A 9,269-nucleotide genomic window follows, 5' to 3' on the forward strand; every position below is an offset into this window, starting at 1 on the left:
CCTCATCAATATAAAAGTCAACATCTGCATTTGATATAATTCCTCCCTCATGATCAATTGCATGAGTCTTATGCTTGTATGTCATAACTTCTGATAAGAATAGCTTCAACTGATGCCTATATGCATCTTGGTTATTTTATACAAGAGCTTCATCATAGTTTGGTATTGAAGGAGTAATAAATTTAGGACAGGCATATAAAAAAAAATTGTCATACACAGCCTCATCACTTCTCTGCATTCTTGCCATCTTCTCCCCATACTTCCCTTTCAGCTGATTGTTCACATTTTCCTCAACAAGCTTCATTTGTGGACAGATAGAGAGGCATATAGCCAATAGAGCATACATCTGTTCATTTTTCTTCAGAATTTGGTCAAACTGTGGAGACTTTTGATGGAACTGTTTGGTCTTTATTATATACAACAGAACTTGATTGAAGGCCCGTATTGCCTCAACATACCTTCTCAACATAAGGTTGGCGAATCTATAATAATAAATAGTTGTGATATGGCTTCCAATCACTGAATTGTAGACACCTGTCTGGTTAACATCTATAGCTGCCAAGCACTTGAGTCCACTGTAATAATCCCCAAGAAGGCAATGTACACGAAGTAGACCAATAATACTAAAGTATCCCAGAACCTTCAGAACATTGCTTCCTCCTTTGTAGTCATATCCATCAGTTGCAGTAAATGTTAAATTACCTTCTTTCTCTTCCTCTAGGATCTAGATGATCTTAGACTTCTCAACAAGAGCCTGTAAATAGTTGAGCACACTATAGACATTCCACACCTCATTCAGATTTTTGTGACAGTGGCAACAATTTTCTCCAATTCAGAAGGAAACAATACAGACCACAGTTCTCTAGTTTTGAAGCAATAATCCTTAAACACCATATCTGACATGTCCTGATTGTTGATACCATAACCTTGGATTGATCTTTTTTCCTATATCAACAAAATATAAGTGAATATTTGACATCTGTTTAAAAAACATAGTCAGTGCTTCATTGGTTCTAGGAAACAAGTGTGCCCTTGCATTGTTATCAACAAAAAGATGTAGTCGTTGCTCAGTTGAATCTGTCATTGGCAGAGGATTCACTTGAGATATGGGATAGGAAAGCCTATAAGATTCAAGTTCTTTGCCACTGTGAGAATCTACAAATGAAAGAATCCCTGTCTCATCATGTCCTAGACCACATTTCCCTATTTTCAGAACAGCTGGACTCTGGTCTATGTACTGGGCCTTAACCAAGAGAAACAGAGGCCAGAGATGCCCATACTCTTGCATTCTTAGCACCTTCTTGAAAGTTTCTTGTCTTTGAAAACTTTAAACGACACCAAATTCTATTCAAGTTGAGCATGTGCAGTGCATGCTTCAAAATAAGTGGTGTATTGTCACTCAGGAGTGCCAAATTTACATGCCAAATACGCCTTAACCGACACCGTTTGACCTGTAATAAGACCTGTAATCTCCTTATAGAAATGTACAAGTGAATCAAGGTCTTTTAATCCACGATAGCGCACCCTTGATGTCTGGTTCTGTAGAAAGAGAGATGGAAAACTATGAACTCCATTCCTCGAAAGAACACTGGGCATTAGAACAGACTCCTCTACAGCTACATGGTAAATCTTTGGAAACATTGAAGATAGGTCATCATATAAAGATCGACATAACTTTGAAAATGGACACCATGAAGCATGAAACAGCACCGCCATGTGGGCATCATGATAACGTAGCATATCCAAGGCTCTTTCAAATGATACATCATCAAGCTCACTAACTCTGGAAGGGTGAAAGATGGGAGTTTGAGATGACTTAAAGTCAGTAGCCATGCATTTTTCCGGCCATACAAAGGCCACTTCAGGCAAAGAAGGGCACGGGCAATATGTTAGTCTGCTTATGAAATGAAGCATTCTTTTCAAGCACAGCGTGGTGACCTTTCCCTTCGATATTTTGGTCTGAACTCACTGGCAAACAGTTTCTTGAATGTGCACATCCCAATTGAAATCCAACATCCTTAGCAGAAAGCCCTTTTTTTTTTAGTTCTCTTTGTATTTACAGAGTTCATCAACGGAATTCTTTCACTGAGTGAATGATAGTGGATGAGACGACCCTTTGCTGTGGAAGATTCCAATATTGTGTTCTCCAGATCTATACCACCAATAGCCCGATCACATAGTCGAGCCAATAAAAGTCCAACCTCTACCATGCAAAATCCCAGTTGCCTGAAACTATTCCCAAGCTTTTCAAAGTCACCACCGTGAGGTCTTTGTGAAAAAACTACCTCAGCATATTCTCGATCAATTACCTTGGGTTCTGAATTCCCTTCTGGTGGCGAGGCTGGCCTTTTCTTATGATCTATATCACCTTTCGGTGATTCATTTTCACGTGCCAATTTAGAACAAAGATTTCTGAAAGCAACCCCTCAATTTTCGAGCTACTGCAATCTCTGTAATGTGGAGGTGGTACGGCCTCTGTATCTGCTCCAAGCATTGTGCCTTTCCGATCTTTCTGTTCTTCAAGACATTTTGCAAATTAGAAACAAAGGAAAGTGACAAGAGTCCATTCTTCCCAGAAGTCATACTGCTGGATTGATCACAAATCGAAACCAGAATCAGAAGTTTCGGTCTTAGTAGAGAATTTTCAAATTTGGTTTTGGATGGAAATCTCGATTTGAATAGTACAGGAAAAATCAAATTTGAAGGCTACAGAACACGTGTCAAGACCGACATGTAAAACTTTGCACATGTTATCCCCGTAAAATTCTTGCAGAAAATATGACAGCTGGGGTGAGATGTGCTATGGATCAGCATGAATTCCCCATTTCGTAGCGCAGTTAGTGCAAAATTGGTGTTTTCCGCTACGAAATCACCTAAAACATGTTGCGCTGCGAAACTGCTAAAAGGATTTAGGCGCATCAAACTAATGTGAGCGATTTTGAAATTAGAATTCTTAAGTGATAACAGTGGCTCCACTTGGGATAGTGTGCTCCTGTAGTACACTAAGAACTCGCAGGTCCAGTGCCTTATCCATTTATGACAAACAGAAATTTGCTTGACAAGCATCCCTTTCCAGCTTCTTGGGCCTTCACCTCGGGCTTAAACTTGATGATCACTGTGGGAAAAAGAAATCTACCGCTACTGAAAAAAAAAAAAATGCTCAGTCACCTTGAGCTTATTTGCACTTTCCTACCTACCTACCCTATCAGCTGCAAGCTCCACTTGTAGCTCAAGCAACATGATATTTCCAATAAAGCCAATCAATTGTCTTCTCTGATATTGGAGGCTCTTGACTGCATTCAACCTCAAAATAACCATGGTAGTGAGATGACCACATCAACTCATAATATACTTTATCTTCATAATACAAATGAAAATGAAAGACCGGAGTGCAAAGCTTGTCCATATATTCACTTATAGGGTCAAAGAATACATGGTTATGTTGATGATCATCATAACATTCTACATCTTTAGACAGCTGGTTCTCAACCACACAAGATTCTTTTGACATGCTATCAAACTGCTTTTCTGAATGCTGCCTACAAACAATGTAATTTTCCTCTTTCTTATGATCAGTTATTGCTGTAAGCTGCTGAGAAGTTTGACATAAAAAACCAACCTTTTCCTCTGCCTGAGGGTCGTAAAAGCTATCTTCCAGTACTTCTTCTTGCTGTTTGCAATCTATTTCATACTCATAATGATCTGAAGCCTGACAAATCTGCTGCATCTCTACATCAACATCAAAGGATGAAACATGGTTTTCACAAATAAACCCCTGCTGATCTTCATGCTGCGTTTCATGAGATGTTATACTTTCTTCTCGGTGCTGGAATGCATTGTTATGAAGAGCCTCTAAAATTTCTTCATCCATAAATTCATCATCATCATAACAATCTTCCAAGTACTGAATAAGACTTAAAGAATGTCTACAGCAATCTTTAAGCATCAATAAGGAAGGATAACCTTCTTTATACATTTCACAGAATTCATCATGAAAACTAGCAAGCGAATATATTGAACCATTTTCCAGACTTTTATACCAAGACCATGCTTTTCCTTCTAAAGTGGTCATAAACATTTTCATGAGACAATCTTCAGGGAAATGAACCTTAAGACTGCGTACATGCATATGGAACTTAACCAAATGGAGAGCAGCATTATCCTTCTTTTCATCTTTGAATATTGGAAGATCATCTAACCAATCAACCTCTGGCATAGGATTTGGAAAACCAGGGATATGAGACCGATTCATAGGAGCATACCTGGCATTCATTCTTGCAGTGGAACTCATTTTGAAACCTCATCAAGCTACTGATCTTCTAGCAGTGGAGTCACCTTCTAATTTGTTATTTGATGTGTGGAGTCGCCAAGGTAGTTTTACAGCCTCAAATAGATGTCTGAGCTCCTGCTACCTTCAGAAGTTCAACCTCTTAATTTCGGGAATGAATAATCTTCAGACTCCCGGCAGACGCACCAAAATGTTATCTCAAAATGAAGCCCTGGAAGGCTGCAAACCAGGAAGACTTCAAGTAACTATTTCAAACCAATCTTTTGACTAAGGCTTAGCCTCCTTAGCCTGAGAGGGCTCTCTCAAAGGGTTATTGATTTTGAATATTAATAAGATGGCTAACTCTTGTGGAATAACATTAACAAATATGAAGGCTGGACAAGCATTAAACTAGTTTCCATTGGGCCTATGGAGTCAACCATAATTCAATAAACCATGATACTGCCTCTACATAGAAGTCAGGGCATTTAACATTTAGATGTTCAGAACACAACACATATGGAACCACAGCTCATAAATGCACACAGGAAATCAGAGCACAATCAGTGAATTCTGAGTGATTGTACACCTATGCAACTGTAAAAGACATTAAGGAAAAGATAAAATCATACATTCTGAACATAGAAATCTCTCATGAATCCTGAGAAGAAAAGCAGTCAACTTATATTACTGAACTCTGTCTTTACATAAGCCAAAACAGTACTCTGTTATAAAATTTCCAACCTTCATTACATTGCTGTTTCAGCTATATATAGAATCCTTATTCTAACTAATTCGAGCTTCCTCCTCCAGCATGAGGGGAATTCGATAACTACCTCTAATGACACCTATCAGCTATGCAACTAACTATTAAATACAATAAAGTGCTAACTGGAGTTTTCAAGAGTTCTAAATTAACTATGACTCTAACTCTATTTTCTATGCATAATGACTTTAATTACAATGATCCTCATTCTTTGACACTTTGCTCCTCTTTAGTTTGGCTGTAATGGATGTTCAACGCTCCATGTTTGATCTTTAATGACACATCCTTTCCAATACCCTGAAATATAGGAAACTGCCTCTGTTTGTCGGTCCTTGGTTTGCCTCAAAATATTCGAATCCAAAGAAGCATGCCTTTATCCTTTAATTACCCAAAATAGATCAGACTGCCACGTTCTTGATGTGCTGTCCACCGCTTCATGTACCTGTGTGATGACAAAAACCTTTCAAAAGATTTGCCGCTTTGTTGACTATAATTGATCAACTGAATTGTAACATGCAGCTACAGCAGTTTCGTAGCGCGCTACGAAACTGCTGTGTAATTTCAAAAGCACAGTCTTCCTTTCATAACTAAATGATCGCCACTGTTCATGGCTTAAGACTACTCTTCTCTAATTACAAAATTTGGATGTTTGACCTCATTACAGCTGGCATTTCCATAATGCAAAAACAGCAACCATCTTATTCAAGCTTACTCTGTCCAAATCACTAATAATCTCTTCACACTTGATAATGTGATGCATAAAATTATCAGCGTATAGCTTTGAAGACTTTGATTCAACAATATGAACAATATCCTCATCAATATAAAAGTCAACATCTACATTTGATATAATTCCTCCCTCATGATCAATTGCATGAGTCTTATGCTTGTATGTCATAACTTCTGATAAGAACAGCTTCAACTGATGCCTATATGCATCCTGGTTATTTTTTACAAGAGCTTCATCATAGTTTGGTACTGAAGGAGTAATAAATTTAGGACAGGCATATAAAAAAAAATCATCATACACAGCCTCATCACTTCTCTGCATTCTTGCCATCTTCTCCCCATACTTCCCTTTCAGCTGATTGTTCACATTTTCCTCAACAAGCTTCATTTGTGGACAGATAGAGAGGCATATAGCCAATAGAGCATACATCTGTTCATTTTTCTTCAGAATTTGGTCAAACTGTGGAGACTTTTGATGGAACTGTTTGGTCTTTATTATATACAACAGAACTTGATTGAAGGCCCGTATTGCCTCAACATACCTTCTCAACATAAGGTTGGCGAATCTATAATAATAAATAGTTGTGATATGGCTTCCAATCACTGAATTGTAGACACCTGTCTGGTTAACATCTATAGCTGCCAAGCACTTGAGTCCACTGTAATAATCTCCAAGAAGGCAATGTACACGAAGTAGACCAATAATACTAAAGTATCCCAGAACCTTCAGAACATTGCTTCCTCCATTGTAGTCATATCCATCAGTTGCAGTAAATGTTAAATTACCTTCTTTCTCTTCCTCTAGGATCTGGATGATCTCAGACTTCTCAACAAGAGCCTGTAAATAGTTGAGCACACTATAGACATTCCACACCTCATTCAGATTTTTGTGACAGTGGCAACAATTTTCTCCAATTCAGAAGGAAACAATACAGACCACAGTTCTCTAGTTTTGAAGCAATAATCCTTAAACACCATATCTGACATGTCCTAATTGTTGATACCATAACCTTGGATTGATCTATTTTCCTATATCAACAAAATATAAGTGAATATTTGAAATCTGTTTAAAAAACATAGTCAGTGCTTCATTGGTTCTAGGAAACAAGTGTGGCCTTGTATTGTTATCAACAAAAAGATGTAGCCGTTGCTCAGTTGAATCTATCATTGGCAGAGGATTCACTTGAGATATGGGATAGGAAAGCCTATAAGATTCAAGTTCTTTGCCACTGTGAGAATCTACAAATGAAAGAATCCCTGTCTCATCATGTCCTAGACCACATTTCCCTATTTTCAGAACAGCTGGACTCTGGTCTATGTACTGGGCCTTAACCAAGAGAAACAGAGGCCAGAGATGCCCATACTCTTGCATTCTTAGCACCTTCTTGAAAGTTTCTTGTCTTTGAAAACTTTAAATGACACCAAATTCTATTCAAGTTGAGCATGTGCAGTGCATGCTTCAAAATAAGTGGTGTACTGTCACTCAGGAGTGCCAAATTTACATGCCAAATACGCCTTAACCGACACCGTTTGACCTGTAATAAGACCTGTAATCTCCTTATAGAAATGTACAAGTGAATCAAGGTCTTTTAATCCACGATAGTGTAGCCTTAATGTCTGGTTCTGTAGAAAGAGAGATGGAAAACTATGAACTCCATTCCTCGAAAGAACACTGGGCATTAGAACAGACTCCTCTACAGCTACATGGTAAATCTTTGGAAACATTGAAGATAGGTCATCATATAAAGATCGACATAACTTTGAAAATGGACACCATGAAGCATGAAACAGCACCGCCATGTGGGCATCATGATAACGTAGCATATCCAAGGCTCTTTCAAATGATACATCATCAAGCTCACTAACTCTGGAAGGGTGAAAGACGGGAGTTTCAGATGACTCAAAGTCAGCAGCCATGCATTTTTCCGGCCATACAAAGGCCACTTCAGGCAAAGAAGGGCACGGGCAATATGTCAGTCTGCTTATGAAATGAAGCATTCTTTTCAAGCACAGCGTGGTGACCTTTCCCTTCGATATTTTGGTCTGAACTCACTGGCAAACAGTTTCTTGAATGTGCACATCCCAATTGAAATCCAACATCCTTAGCAGAAAGCCCTTTTTTTTTTAGTTCTCTTTGTATTTACAGAGTTCATCAACGGAATTCTTTCACTGAGTGAATGATAGTGGATGAGATGACCCTTGGCTGTGGAAGATTCCAATATTGTGTTCTCTAGATCTATACCACCAATAGCCCGATCACATAGTCGAGCTAATAAAAGTCCAACCTCTACCATGCAAAATCCCAGTTGCCTGAAACTATTCCCAAGCTTTTCAAAGTCACCATCGTGAGGTCTTTGTGAAAAAACTACCTCAGCATATTCTCGATCAATTACCTTGGGTTTTGAATTCCCTTCTGGTGGTGAGGCTGGCCTTTTCTTATGATCTATATCACCTTTCGGTGATTCATTTTCACGTGGCAATTTAGAACAAAGATTTCTGAAATCAACCCCTCAATTTTCGAGCTACTGCAATCTCTGTAATGTGGAGGTGGTACGGCCTCTGTATCTACTCCAAGCATTGTGCCTTTCTGATCTTTCTGTTCTTCAAGACATTTTGCAAATTAGAAACAAAGGAAAGTGACAAGAGTCCATTCTTCCCAGAAGTCATACGTCCGGATTGATCACAAATCGAAACCAGAATCATAAGTTTCGGTCTTAGTAGAGAATTTTCAAATTTGGTTTTGGATGGAAATCTCGATTTGATTAGTACAGGCAAAATCAAATTTGAAGGCTACAGAACACGTGTCAAGACCGACATGTAAAACTTTGCACATGTTATCCCCGTAAAATTCTTGCAGAAAATATGACAGCTGGGGTGAGATGTGCTATGGATCAGCATGAATTCCCCATTTCGTAGTGCAGTTAGTGCAAAATTGGTGTTTTCCGCTACGAAATCACCTAAAACATGTTGCGCTGCGAAACTGCTAAAAGGATTTAGGCGCATCAAACTAATGTGAGCGATTTTGAAATTAGAATTCTTAAGTGATAACAGCTTCCTTATGGCTAGTTGTTGCTGTGAAATATGGATCTACTATGGGACACTAAAAGATCAATACCTATTCTCCAGAAGTTGCGGTCAAGCATGTGTTTTAGTGTTGTGAATAGGCAAAACCCCATGACTTTAATTCATTAATAAAATATTCCAATAGATAGGAAAGGGGTAATTACCTTGCGTATTTAGCATAGTACATACAAATGAATAAGTGGAAAAAGGACAAAAATAGGGATGGAAATGTAGCAGAAAGATAGCCCGATTTGATGCCCAACATCTCCCCCCAACTGGCCTTTTGCATGTCCTCATGCAGCTCACCACCACTACAGGTCTGGGTTATGCAGAGTGTTGAATTCGTGTAGTTGAGCGAGATTATACTCTTCGGCCATCTCTATCCCTGGAACCTTAAAACCTTCTGAGAGGAGGATTTCCTTCCACCAATCACTCGGAACATTA

The 9,269-nt window shown here is 38.7% G+C and overlaps 3 pseudogenes; all 3 read right to left on the bottom strand.

The window, feature by feature from the left end:
• Positions 1 to 1,181: 1,181 nt before the first annotated feature.
• LOC149252903 (5'-adenylylsulfate reductase-like 5 pseudogene) lies at positions 1,182 to 1,833 on the bottom strand (annotated as a pseudogene).
• Positions 1,834 to 5,691: 3,858 nt separating this feature from the next.
• LOC149252904 (uncharacterized) lies at positions 5,692 to 6,749 on the bottom strand (annotated as a pseudogene).
• A 278-nt stretch (positions 6,750 to 7,027) lies between these two features.
• On the bottom strand, positions 7,028 to 7,760 carry LOC149252905 (5'-adenylylsulfate reductase-like 5; annotated as a pseudogene).
• Positions 7,761 to 9,269: the final 1,509 nt, after the last annotated feature.

The sequence above is a fragment of the Pinus tabuliformis genome, chromosome 7 (genome assembly GCF_031772625.1).
Source record: "Pinus tabuliformis cultivar Carrire ecotype Pingquan chromosome 7, CPIR1, whole genome shotgun sequence".
Classification (NCBI taxonomy): Eukaryota; Viridiplantae; Streptophyta; class Pinopsida; order Pinales; family Pinaceae; genus Pinus; species Pinus tabuliformis.